Source organism: Carya illinoinensis, chromosome 16 (genome assembly GCF_018687715.1).
Source record: "Carya illinoinensis cultivar Pawnee chromosome 16, C.illinoinensisPawnee_v1, whole genome shotgun sequence".
NCBI classification, from domain to species: domain Eukaryota; kingdom Viridiplantae; phylum Streptophyta; class Magnoliopsida; order Fagales; family Juglandaceae; genus Carya; species Carya illinoinensis.
This window is the reverse complement of record NC_056767.1, coordinates 9,042,866-9,057,213: the sequence shown is the minus strand read 5'-3', so window position 1 is coordinate 9,057,213 and position 14,348 is coordinate 9,042,866. Positions and strand designations below refer to the sequence as shown.

Below are 14,348 nucleotides of genomic sequence, written 5' to 3'. Positions count from 1 at the left end.
GTTAAAGAATGGTTAGCTCAACCCATTTATATGAAACGGTTTAAATGGGTTGAAGTGAGTTAAATGGGTTAAATGGGTCGTACCCAACTTAACCCAATAAAAATTAATTACTAAATAGATTAAATAGGTCATTTTGTGTCATCCGTTAATTAAAGGGTCAGATTCGAATTGATCCATACATTTCAATATTCATGACTTGATACGATACGAATACGAATTGCCACCCAAAGTAATTATGTGATATTTCCTCTTTACGTGTATTTTTATTGAATGAGTATTTTAATTTAATTAAAATATTAGTTCTTTTATTTTAAATTTATTGAACTTTAATTGGATTTATTAGTTATGAAATTTATTTTGAGGTACTTTTTTAATATTAATTATTATTTTGTGTTTAAATTACTGTTTAATTTAATTTAATTTATTTTTTAATTCAAAATTTTATTGTTAGTTTTTACTAGTTATTTATTATGTTTTATTATATTTTAGCTAGATATTGTGTTTAGATTATTTTATTCAATTTATAGTTTTTAAAATTGTTTTCGTTCGATCAGTTTCTAAACTCTAGAGGTAAAAACTAGATCTCGTTTTTTTTTCCATCTTTTCTTTTTCTCTTTTTCTTTTTCTTCTTCCTCTTTCTTTTCGTTTTATCTTTTTTTTTTTCCCTCGCTTTTCTCCTCGGTCTCTCTCTCCCCCGCGCGACTCACTCTCCCTCTCCCTTTTCCGTCAGTTTTTCGTCCCACCCAAAACTGCCATCGTGCAGTGCACCACCCCCTCATTCTCTTCCCCTCCGGCTGGTGAACCTCCCCACCAATTTTCAGACCACCTAGCACCGCCATTAAGCCGCACGCACCCCTCCAAGTTGCGGCGTTCAAGTACTCCAACGCCACCATCGCTCCACCTTTGGCCACCACTTTATCACCGACCTCTTGCCGACCTAAACCACTCATTTCCAGCCCCGATCCGTTGCCAGAGCAACCCCTACAAGTTCAACTCCATTTTGACCTTTTTTCACTTCCACCACCGTTTTCGCCGCCACCCACAGCCAACCATTACTTCCACTAACTTCACAAATACCTCTAAGCCATTCCCTATCAATCCCAAGTCTTGGTTCATCCCGATTCAAAAGTGGGTATTTTTACAACCCATGGCCACAGTGTTTTTACACTGTTACGTTACTTTTCCTCTACCTTTTGTAGCCCATTGATCTTTCAAAAATTATTATATAGCATTGTAAGTATTTTTCAAACTTCTTTTTAGATTTAAATATATTTTTACTTTAACAATAAATTGTGATTGGTTGGTTATGCCAAACTGAGTCTGAGGGGTCGGGGGTCGGATGGATTGGAGGACGGAGTTATTTGTATGTTGTTTGATGTTGAGAATTGTTGGATATATTTATGTCTTGTCATTTGCATTGTATAGTGCATGCATGTACATGTGTTGAAAAAGAAAAACTAAGTTTTCGTGTAATTGCATGCATGTTCATGTGTTGGAACTTGAAAACTGTGTTTTGAAGCGAGAAATGATTTTGTGTATATTTGAATGATTGGATTGATTGGTTTGAATCAAAGGTACTATAGGAATGGTGGTAAGTAGGGATAGTGGTAGAGTCCCGCCTGTGATTTTTGCCTATGGTGCACGTGTAGGAATGGTAGTAAGCAGGGATGGTGGTAGAGTCTCGGCTGTGATTTTCGCCTATGGTGCATGCTGCGTAGGGATGGTGGTAGAGTCTCGCCTGTGATTCCCGCTGACCGGTGCAAAACTGCAAGTGCACAGTATCGTAGTTTTATAATAAAGTGGTAAGAAGAGTATCGTCCTCAGGGATTGGTACCTTACTCTTGCCAAATACCAAAATTATACTAATCTCAATTTTATCTAGAGGAATCGCTAAGGTTTTTGTAGTTGCAAATAAAATTAGATCAACTCAAAGAGAAATAAACAAAGAAAATAAAACTGACTTTCAAAGATCAAATTCAATAGGGAAGAAAACTTCTAGGAAATCGATTTCACCATAATTCTTCACTATGCTTTTCTCATCCAGCTAATTTAACTTAAACCTCTTTTGTCTATTAGCAAATCTCTAATTCATCCAAAAGCCTCTTTCGATAGTCAATTGGAAGTGATTCTAGTTTATCAATTCACACAAGAGTATGCAAATTAAATAATCAAGAACACAATAAGACCAATGATTTAATTACTACACAGGTTCATACAAGTCTTTCGATCTTTATACTTACCTATGCTGAAATATCCAAGATCTACCATATGATTCCCTCTTTCGATAGCAAATCACAAGATTAATAATCATCTAATCAATGGCCAGTTAATTAGAAGCATTAAACTCAGAATAAATCAGATAAACAAAGAGAGAATTGCATTAAATTAGCATGGACAAACAAGCATAGTTCGGAAATAGGTTACATCGTTTTCCTAGAATAAAGAAAATTTAGCTCATGCTAGAAATGGAATTCAACATAAACGAATTCACCATAATTGTTCTGAGAAGATGGGAAGAAGAAAATAAACACTGAAAAATCCTCCTTGCAGCCTCAACTCGTCGTCAAAAGCTCAAGGGAACGATTCAACGCTTTTCTCCCGTCCGTGTTCGTGTATGAATCCAACGTACGTGCAATAAATTGGAATTCCGTCTCCAAAACAAATGATTTGAATCCCTCTAGCTATGTTTTTCTCTCCCAAAGAGTGTTCTCCAGTCAAAACTCGCTGCTCTAGAGTGAAAAATGGCTTTTATATGGTCCCACGGCGGAAAACCTAAAATCTGTCAAAATACGATGTTCGCTCGAGCGGGGTGTCGAGCGCGCATCGAGCGTTCAACTCTGCCTGATTTCGCTCGAGCGTCCTATCGAGCGCACATCGAGCGTTCGACTCTGCCTGATTTCGCTCGAGCGGCCAATGTCTCTGCTCGAGCGATCTTCGTTTTTCAGCAACCCGCTCGAGCTCCCTGTCGAGCGGCAGTCGAGCGTTTGAATCTGCCTGAATTCGCTCGAGCGGCCAAAAGCCTCCGCTCGAGCGAACTTGTAAAATCTGCAATATGAAATTTTGCAAGCCATCAAATACCCCCAAACTTACAACTTTGTTTGTCCTCAAACAAAAAGAAAAACAAATGATAGTTTAGGCAATATTAACTCGACCCCACAGAGAAGTATCATCACTCACCATGCTTTTATGAATTTAGATTTCATCTCTAGTATCTTACTCTTTTAACATCAAAGATAGCAAGAAAATCAATGAAAAATTTTGCAATTTGTCAAGCAAGAGTTAGGCGTTTACTTCAACCTAAAGCTAGGACCTTGAGTGTGTGTGTGATATAGTCAATTTAACCTCAAACCACCTGCAAACTCAGATAAAAGTAGAACAACCAAAATCAGAAGAATTCTCTTAAAACTTAACCCCATAAGTCCAATTTTCAGAAATCCTCTCCACTAATGTAGTCAACATCAAAATCAAAGATCAAAAGGTCTTTATTAAGGTTGTAATGATAGGCCACAGGGTGAGGGTTAAGAAAGAACTGGATATGGGAAATTAAATCAAACTGGGAAAATACTTAGTGAAAAGAACATTAAAAGAGAAACTCACATGATTCAAATCATAGCTCTTTCTTGGCAATATGCTCATACTTGTGGCATTATTATTGCTGTAATCACTGATGTAATACCAACACTTCCCTTAACAAAATTTGAGGTAATTCACTTTCCGCTTGGCGGCTTCTTTTTCTTTTATTTTCTTTTTCTCTTTCTTTTTTTTCTCTCTCTTTTTTTTTTTTTTTTTAAAAATCACTTCCTTTCTTCTTCTTCTTTTTCTTTGATCAAACAGAGCAAACATAATACTTTTCATCATGAAACCAATTTTCTCTTTTAAATGTAACTCTCCACCAAAGTATTTTCTCAAACTATCAACGGTAGATTCATTGTTTTTCAGGCTTAGAGCGGGCATGGTTTATGTAGTTTAAAGAATCAATAAAGGCTCATGAAGGCTCAAGGGGGTTGACTATGGAAACACACCATGTAATGATGGCATGACATTTAGGACGGCTGGGAAAGCTTTTTGGTTATGCCAAAGAAATGCCTAGATCATTTCTCTAATATTTGGTCTCAACTAGGATTTCGCCTCAAGGACCCATCAACGGATTCTAGAGCAAAGCAAAATCGAACCTCCCTCTTTCAATTAATTCAACTTCTTCTCTTCATAAGCAAAATGGAATAAGAGAAAAACGACTATGTGCTCAATTGTGTTCAAGGTCAAAGATTTAAACCAAAGTACCCACAAAACTTCACTTGACATAAAAGAAATTTTTGAAAATTTTTCTCAAAACCATCTTCAATCACAAATTTCAGAGTCATAGAGAATTCAATCTTACTCCAATGCATGCTTGGTAAGAGACTCAAACAACCCATCAACAACCCAAGACTTAGAAAACAAGAGGATCAAATGATTATAGGAGTTTACACCCCCAAACTTAAACTAAACAATGTCCTCATTGTGATACAAAAGTAAAAAGGATTGAAGAAATAAAAGAACTTCCCTGGTTGCATCATGAATCTTCCGTAGATTAGAATTTTTTAGCTCTTTATTCTTGCTAAATAAACCTGCATCAAAAACCAATTTATTAAAACTTAAATAAATAAAGATAATAAAATAAATGAAAGAAAGAAAGATAGATCTATGGGTTGCCTCCCATAAGCGCTTGTTTTAAAGTCTACAGCCAGACTTTTCAATCTTCATCAATCGGGATCTCCAAAAGGAATAAGAGTACAGTTCCTCTCCACTTCATTGCTAAGTGATGTATCCTGCTGCAGGGCTCGTTCTAGGTGATTGGCTGGTGCATCTTCTTTAAAGGCCTTTTCTTCACATTGCTTAATGTCCTCAACCCGAAAACAAGTGCTTGGCTCTTCTTTAATTCTCATGGCTTGGTAAATGTTGAACAAAACCTCTTCCTTGTTCACTCTCAATGTTAACTCACCCTTTTGAACATCAATCAAAGCTCTTCCAGTGGCCAAGAATGGTCGACCAAGAATTAGTGGGACTTCTTCATCTTCTTCCATGTCTAACACCACAAAATCAGTAGAGAAGATAAATTTATCCACTTTTACCAATACGTCTTCTATGATTCCACGTGGATACTTGATGGACCGATCCGCTAGTTGCAAAGAAATTGTTGTAGGCTTCATCTCTTCAAGTCCTAATTTCCTGCAAACAGAAAGTGGCATAAGATTAATGCTAGCACCAAGATCACATAAAATTTTATCAAAAAATGAATTTCCAATAGTGCAAGGCAAAGTGAAACTCCCCGGATCTTTCAATTTTTGAGGCAATTTCTTTTGAAGAATAGCACTGCATTCTTCAGAAAGCTTCACTGTTTCAAACTCTTCCAATCTTCTCTTCTTGGAAATGATGTCCTTCAGGAATTTGACATAATTTGGCATTTGTTCCAAGGCATCTGCAAAAGGAATATTAATGTGAATTTTCTTCAAAATATCCAAAAACTTAGAAAATTGCTTATCTAGTTTTTGCTTTTGAAAACGCTGAGGGTAAGGAAGTGGAGGAGCAAGAATAGGAGGATTGTCAGGAAATGAAATTGTAGGAGCAAAGTCGGTCTCCTCTAGTGTATCATTGACAATCTCATCTTCTTCTACTTTATTCTTACTTTGGCCAATGTTCACAGCTGTAGGGGTGGACTTGCTCTCCTTCAATGGTGACCTCTCTATTTCTTTTCCACTCCTAAGTGTGATGGCCTTACATTGTTCCTTTGGATTCACTTCAGTGTTGCTGGGAAAAGCTCCTCTTTGTTGGGCATTGATGGTAGTGGCTAGTTGCCCAATTTGCACTTCAATATTCTTTATAGCAGCTCCCATATTGCTACAATGAGTCTCAATGTTGTCCAACCGTGAATCAGTCTTTTTAAACCTTGCATTGGTCTCCTGAACAAAGGAAACCATGGCATCCTTAAGTGACATCTTCCTCTCGCTTGGTTGGCTATCAAATCCGGGAGGATGTTGAGGTTGCAACACATTCTTGGTATTTCCATATGACAAATTCTCATGATTTCTAAGCCCTGGATGATAGTAATTTGGCATAGGATTACCACGATAGTTGTAGTTCCGATTGTTGACATATTGAACTTGTTCTTGACTCGCCTCATTGCTTGGAACTATCATACTTGTAGATGCTACATATTCTATACTTTGTGGTATCCTTTGTGTTGTCAAGGCTGAAATCTGATGAGATAGAGTAGCTACTTGAGCGGAAAGAGCTGCTATCGGCTCCAAGTCATGAATTCCAGCAACCTTCTTAGCCAAAGTCCTCTCAGTTGGCCATTGATAGTTGTTTGAGGCCATTTCCTCCAAAAGTGCAGTAGCACCTTCAGCTGTCTTCGACATCAAAGTTCCACCAGAAGCAGCATCAACTATAGTTCGAGTTTGCCCATTTAACCCATTTTAGAACATCTGAACTTGCAACCAATCTGGCAATCCATGTTGTGGGCAACGTCGAACCAAGTCTTTATACCTCTCCCATGCTTCATAGAGTGACTCAAAATCATTTTGCTTGAACTGGCCAATCTCACTCCTGAGTTGGGCTGTTTTTGCAGGAGGAAAGAATTTAGCAAGAAACCTCTCAGCCATGTCCTGCCAACTAACAATGCTTCCCGGTTGTAGAGATTGTAGCCAACCTCTAGCCTTGTCCCTCAAAGAGAAAGGAAACAATCTCAGTCTAATGGTGTCTTCAGTAACACCATTGATCTTCACAGTGTCACAAATCTCCAAAAACATAGCCAAATGAATATTGGGATCATCCAGTAGCGATCCGCTGAATTGAGCCTGCTGCACCATGCTAATCAAAGCTGGTTTGAGCTCAAAGTTGTTGGCATTGATTGGCTGGCGCATTATGCTTGAGTAATTTCCATTCACAACTGGCCGCACATAGTCCTTCAAGGTGCGTGGTAGTACCTCACGATCTTCTTCAGCCATAGCTAGTATCTTATTTCTTCTTAGTGATCTAAGAGTTCTTTCAATCTCCGGATCAACAGGAATAATGTCACGAGATCTAGTACGGCGCATCCAATGTCAAAAACACACCTGTAGAACAAATTAAAACAAAATTCTAAATTAAAACCAAGATTACTTTGTATCGATATTGACGAAAAGAATAAGAATAAACCAATCCCCGGCAACGGCGCCAAAAACTTGACCAGTGCAAAACTGCAAGTGCACAGTATCGTAGTTTTATAATAAAGTGGTAAGAAGAGTATCGTTCTCAGGGATTGGTACCTTACTCTTGCCAAATACCAAAATTATACTAATCTCAATTTTATCTAGAAGAATCGCTAAGGTTTTTGTAGTTGCAAATAAAAATAGATCAACTCAAAGAGAAATAAGCAAAGAAAATAAAACTGACTTTCAAAGATCAAATTCAATAGGGAAGAAAACTTCTAGGAAATCGATTTCACCATAATTCTTTACTATGCTTTTCTCATCCAGCTAATTTAACTTAAACCTCTTTTGTCTATTAGCAAATCTCTAATTCATCCAAAAGCCTCTTTCGATAGTCAATTGGAAGTGATTCTAGTTTATCAATTCACACAAGAGTATGCAAATTAAATAATCAAGAACGCAATAAGACCAATGATTTAATTACTACACAGGTTCATACAAGTCTTTCGATCTCTATACTTACCTATGCTGAAATATCCAAGATCTACCATATGATTCCCTCTTTCGATAGCAAATCACAAGATTAATAATCATCTAATCAATGGCCAGTTAATTAGAAGCATTAAACTCAGAATAAATCAGATAAACAAAGAGAGAATTGTATTAAATTAGCATGGACAAACAAGCATAGTTCGGAAATAGGTTACATCGTTTTCCTAGAATAAAGAAAATTTAGCTCATGCTAGAAATGGAATTCAACATAAACGAATTCACCATAATTGTTCTGAGAAGATGGGAAGAAGAAAATAAACACTGAAAAATCCTCCTTGCAGCCTCAACTCGTCGTCAAAAGCTCAAGGGAACGATTCAACGCTTTTCTCCCGTCCGTGCTCGTGTATGAATCCAACGTACGTGCAATAAATTGGAATTCCGTCTCCAAAACAAATGATTTGAATCCCTCTAGCTATGTTTTTCTCTCCCAAAGAGTGTTCTCCAGTCAAAACTCGCGGCTCTAGAGTGAAAAATGGCTTTTATATGGTCCCACGGCGGAAAACCTAAAATCTGTCAAAATACGATGTTCGCTCGAGCGGGGTGTCGAGCGCGCGTCGAGCGTTCAACTCTGCCTGATTTCGCTCGAGCGTCCTATCGAGCGCACATCGAGCGTTTGACTCTGCCTGATTTCGCTCGAGCGGCCAATGTCTCTGCTCGAGCGATCTTCGTTTTTCAGCAACCCGCTCGAGCTCCCTGTCGAGCGGCAGTCGAGCGTTTGAATCTGCCTGAATTCGCTCGAGCGGCCAAAAGCCTCCGCTCGAGCGAACCTGTAAAATCTGCAATATGAAATTTTGCAAGCCATCACTACGGTGCACTCGTAGGGATGGTGGTAAGCAAAGATGGTGGTAGAGTCCTACCTGTGATTCCCACCTACAGTGCTCTGATGGTTTGGTTAATGGGTCATTTTCTGGAAAAATGACAAGACTTGATTTTTGGGCTATTATCTGGGATAATGGTGAGGAAATTTTTTAAAGAAGATGTTTTGGGCCAAAATTGGGTTTTGGCATGCGTTGGAAAAATGATTATTTTCTAGAAATGATGATTTTCGGGACATATGCATATGGCATCATATTCATGTATATTGTTGTGGCATGGATATATATATATATATATATTTTTATCTTAAGGTTTAGTTGGATTATTACTTACTTGCAGTACTGTCTTTGGTACTGTAGATTTTGATGCAAATGAAGAGGAGGAGGCTGAGCCTAAGGAGGTGGCTCTGCCAGAATACTGATTTGGAGTTGTATTATTGGAAATTATTTTCCCTTACCTTTATTTTATGTATTTTGGATTTGAGACAATGTTAAAACTTGTAGTATTTTATTACGCTTGTTTTAAACGAGTTTGTATTTAGACAAAATTCTTGTACTTAGTTGAAAGATTTTTATTATTGCTACGTTATTTTTATTATACACGTGTTGCATATATACACACTTGGCACTTGTCGATGGGATGCGTGATCCGTGTTGTCATCATCCCTACGCCTCGATTTTCACGTGTCCGTACGTGAGAGTTGGGGGCGTCACAAATTCTTTTTTCAATCATTCTTTCATATGGGTGATAATGTGATCATGTGATTAACAATTTGAAGTTGAGAAAATGAAAAAAAAAAATATCAATTCATGTTATATATCTTACAATATCTATATTACTTGACATAATTTGTTTATTAAAAAAGCGTGGTAGGGTCGAGTCAAAAGGTGGAATTTGTTTATTAAAAAAGCGTGGTAGGGTCGAAAACTCCAAACTAGGATGTATTCAATTCAAGCTCTCTTTAGTTAACATTTGATCCATATTCTATATTTACCACTCATTCATTCATTTATTTAACTAAACAATTGGAGCTTATTTATCAATTATTTAATTTCGACAAACCAACTTTGAGTTTTTATAAATATCATTGCGTCTACTTCTAATCATGAATGTTAATATATAAATTTTCACAACAGACCGGAAAGGAGGAAAGAATTATCTCCAACCCATGATGGTGATTCGGGCATTGATTTAGTGCTCTTTGCGTTCATCCATATAATAAATAACAAATAAACAAATAAAAATAGTGACACAGAGATTTACATGGTTTGGCATAATACTTACATCCAATGGTTGTTTAGAGGCTAAATCCACTACAATGGGTAATTTTATAATTTCTCATAGCTCACATATCTCACAATACAATGGAGGAATTTAAGAAAGATTTTTTGGAGTCATTATGTGATGTGGAGTTTGCGTGTAGGAAGCTTCTATGGAGAGATTTTGTGTAGAGAGCTTGTATAGAGTCCTTGTGTGGAGAGTTTGTGGAGAGTCTCTGCATTATATAGAGGTCTATTTCATTTGAGTGATTGAATCTAGCTTATCTTGTGAAGCTCATTCCTTTCGGGAGTTTGAGTCTTTTTCCTTTTAGGAGTCTGATTCAACTTGTCCTATCACTTCTTGGTTTTATCTCTTAACTTGATTTTAAGCCTTATCTTGAAACTAAATTATAGGCTGCTGATTTGACCCCTACAGATGCCCGCATTCTTAAGGGCGATTTACTAGACAATAAGGCCTTGAGAATTTTTAAGTCAATAATTTGTAGAACAAATTTTGAAAATTGGTCACTAGTTTCTTGTTTGGTCCCTAATTTTCTATTTGTTTTGTGCTAAGTGGTAAGGAGCTCAGCTTGGAGAGATAGGTGGGAGATGTACTTGACCGAATTAGGTACAAGCATAGAACTTTGATTTGGTGGGAGATGTACAAGCGCGGGGCTCAGCTTTAATTTGTTTATTTGGGTGGATGTTTGCCTGAAAGATTATTTATTGTCAGCAAAGAGTAAATATTTTCATGATTGGTTTTTTGTGTTTATTTATGTGATCATTTTTGCTATTGTTATAGTAGTGGATTTTCTACCCCTAGTGTTCCCATTTTGGGGTTGATGTTGTAGTTGGTTTGCAGTAATCTGTGCTCAAGTGGTTAGCAAGCCTGTCGACTCATTCTCAAAGGAAACCCACACAAAGTGGTTATGGAGCTTGGAGGCTCGTTCTCAAATGTAACTTGTTGGCGGTAGTTATAGCAGAAGTGTAAACACTTGATGTTTGCTGGAGAAAATGTTGTGCTTGTATTTACAAAGGTTGAAGGTGGAATTTGTATATTAAAAAGGCGTGGTAGGGTAGGAAACTCCAAACTAGAGATATATACAATTCAAGCTCTCTTAAGTTAACATTTGACTCATATTTTATATATACCAACTCATACATTTATTTAATGAGTTCGAGCTTATTTATCAATTATTTAATTTTGACAAACCAACTTTGAGTTTCTATAAATATAATTGCATCTAATTCTAATTATGAATGTTAATGCATAAATTTGCACAATAAACTAGAAGGAAGAAAAGAATTATCCTCGACCCACAATGGTGCTTCAGGCATCAATATGATGCTCTTCGTGTTCATCTATATAATAAATAGTAAATAAACAAATAAAAATAGAGACACAAGGATTCACATGGTTCAGCATAATGCCTACGTCCACGGGTTGTTTAGGAGCTAAATCCATTATAATGGGTGATTTTATAATTTCTCATGGCTCACATATCTCACAATACAATTAAAGAAGTGTGCCTAGTTGATTCCTCGTGACTAGCATCACATTGCCCCAACTTCATAAGTCCACTATTCCTGGAAAGTCCCATAACACTAGTACCTCCAAGAATTTTAATCCCAATTCCTTTCAGTCCATTTCCGCCATCCTCATCATCTTCCTTTCTATCGGGCTCATCCAAATGCATTCCACCTTCCTCAACAACTTGAAGGGCTACAGCAATATCTCCAGTTTCAGCATTCCCTGGTAAGGAGGGCTGAAAAGATACCTTGTCTAAACTATCACAACTGGAGGTGACCATATCCATAATGGCAGCCACAAGCATGCTCCTGCCTTTCAAAGAATCAGAAACATCGAATGAACTACGTACGTCTTGATTGCTGCTCCCAAAAATAGGCAATATATCAATTGTAAAAGAAGACCCAAAGTATCAAGGCAACTGTGATAGGGATGATAGTTTGGTACAATAAAAAAAACTAAAGAAATGACTGGAATGGTGATTAGGTGAATTCATTTGGAGAACAGTGAAGATTGAAGTGCAATATCATAGATTTTGTCTAGGCACTCCACGTAATCCACCACCAGTGAAACATTTCTTAAAAACAGTACTGGACCACATTTGCGATTCACCCCCAAGCTCAACAAGCAACTCACATTATCAATTAAAAAATTGGCCCTTTTCTTCATCTACTTTTTGATAGACAAATTCTTACTTTTATATATAAGCCAATTTAATGTATTTGCAACTAAAATTTTGATAGCTGTAAATTCAAGACTAGCATTGCAAGTGCTTTGTTTAAAACAGAAAAAATGAAGTAACGGTATATAGACCAATTCCACGGTCATAAAAGAAAACAAAAAAAAAGGGGGAAGGAAAATGAAAGCATTTTTTTTTTTTTATGGCACCGGGTATCCACGAATAGCGACTAATCCACAGGCCCTCGACAAGTAAAAATGAAAGCATTTTCTACCCGGCCTCGGTCATATAGGATAATAAGATGATGCTGATACGTTTGTATTTCTGCAATCAGATTGTAACATTTCTGCCTGAAGAATAGTGCGACAACTATTCTAGACACTAAAAAGAAGCGCATGAAAGCATATGAAACAGGTATAGAATGCCAAGAATGCAATTTACAATTCACTAAGCTTCACTAGGGTGAAAGATTGAACTAACAAAATAAAACTTGCGTAGATTTTTCAATTATTCAACACACGCCCGGATGTATTTGAGACGTATAGACATTATTTAACAGTTCAACGCAATATAGCCAAAAACACAACGCACCTGCTTCGACCGCTGAGGTTGACACGAAGAAATGAACCTCAGGAGATTCGGAATTGCATGAGGCCTCCCAATCACAGTCGTGCACACATTAGGATCGGCAATCAAGTATGCCAGCGCTCTCGCCGACTCCGCTTGGGTCCCGCAACCATCCCTGGGCACCGCCACCGACTCGAGCAACCAATCTACGACAGCCCCGCCACCGGCCCCGACGATAGCGGCCCTACAGGACGCATTAGCGGCGGCAATGTTGTCGAGCAGAGCCGCGACCCTTAGCTCGAAGCCCGAGCGGACCTCATGGTTGGCCGAGGACAATACCGACCTCAGAGATTGCCATAGAATCCATGCGGCCACACCGGTCTGTTTAACGTGATGGAAAAGCTTCTTGAAGGAGTCGCCGGACTTTTGTACGGCGTGCTCGGCGCTGGCGTACAGTGGATTGGGGGATTCATGTTCGGACTTGTGGTCGGAGGAGAGAAGGGCGTAGGAGGCGACGAGAGCGGAAACGAAGGCAGCGGAGATGGCAAGGACTCAATTGCGAGAGAGGGAGCATGTGGGGACAGGAGAGAGATGGTTGGCGTCATGATCACGGTGGAGAATCGGCAGCTCTGGAACTTGATGGGTATTGATAAGATGGTTTGGGGGTTGAGCAGAGTTTTGGGATGGAGGACCGGAAGAAGAAAAGGGAAGAGGAAGAGGGAACCGAATACTATATGAAAAGTGATGAAAAACGGGACTATATGAAAAATGTCTCGTATGCAAGTATTGTTGGAAGCCAGATGTATGTCATGGTGTGCACACAACTTGATATCTCCCAGGTCGTCAGCTTAGTTAGCCAATATATGCATAATCCTGGAAAGATACATTAGCATGCAGCTAAATGGATTTTACGGTAAATTCTAGGGACCTTAGACGTTGGTTTGAAATTCAAAAAGAATAAAGATAGTCTAGTAACTGGATATGTTGACTCAGACTATGCAGGTGATCTTGACAAACGTCGGTCGACAACTCAATATGTGTTCACCATGGATGGGGGACCAGTCAGATGGCGATCAACTTTTCAGTCTACTTGCATTATCATCTACGGAGGTTAAGTACATGACTGTAACAGAAGCCGTGAAAAAAGTCATTTGGTTACAGGGATTGGTAACAGATTTGGGCTTTAAGCAGTAAGAGGTGACCGTTTACTATGACAGTCAGAGTGCAATTCATCTGGTCAAAAATCAAGTGTATCACTCTCGAACAAAACATATAGATGCTCATTTCCACTTCGTACGTGAGATATTGGAAGAATGGGACATTCTACTTCAGAAAATTGACACTGAAGATAATCCAGCAGATATGTTGACGAAAATCGTCACTGGGATCAAGTTCTAACACTGCTTGGACTTGATTAATATCTCACACTACTGAGCACCTACGAGTGCATTGGCTCCTTAGGACGCATTTGATAGTGGAAATCTTTCATGGAAAAAACAAACGAACATTTCAATGAGTGGGTGCAATGATGCAACATGTAGTATCTTAGTATGGCACACTTGGGTGGAGTGGGTGATTGTTGTGGTCCACCCATATGAACTGGATATAATTGGGCATCTCTAATGTTTCTCCAGCTCATATGTGTCCGTCCACTATGTTATGTTCTGTGGAGAGAGAAGCTCAACCTCTCCTAAAAATAGGAGAGGATTGCTGAAGAGAAAATCATCCAAGAAGAGGAGTTCACCTCTGAGTGTGAGTTTGTAGAGTGTCATTTGAGA

General features: G+C 38.3%; 1 long non-coding RNA gene and 1 other non-coding gene across 2 annotated transcripts; one reads left to right on the top strand and one right to left on the bottom strand.

The window, feature by feature from the left end:
- Positions 1–6,486: 6,486 nt before the first annotated feature.
- On the top strand, positions 6,487–6,593 carry LOC122300035. The gene has a single exon (XR_006239878.1). It is a non-coding gene; the product is annotated as a small nucleolar RNA R71 (small nucleolar RNA).
- A 4,540-nt stretch (positions 6,594–11,133) lies between these two features.
- On the bottom strand, positions 11,134–12,855 carry LOC122298689. Its single transcript, XR_006239512.1, has 2 exons — positions 12,595–12,855; positions 11,134–11,686 (listed from the first exon to the last, which is right to left on the bottom strand). It is a non-coding gene; the product is annotated as an uncharacterized LOC122298689 (long non-coding RNA).
- Positions 12,856–14,348: the final 1,493 nt, after the last annotated feature.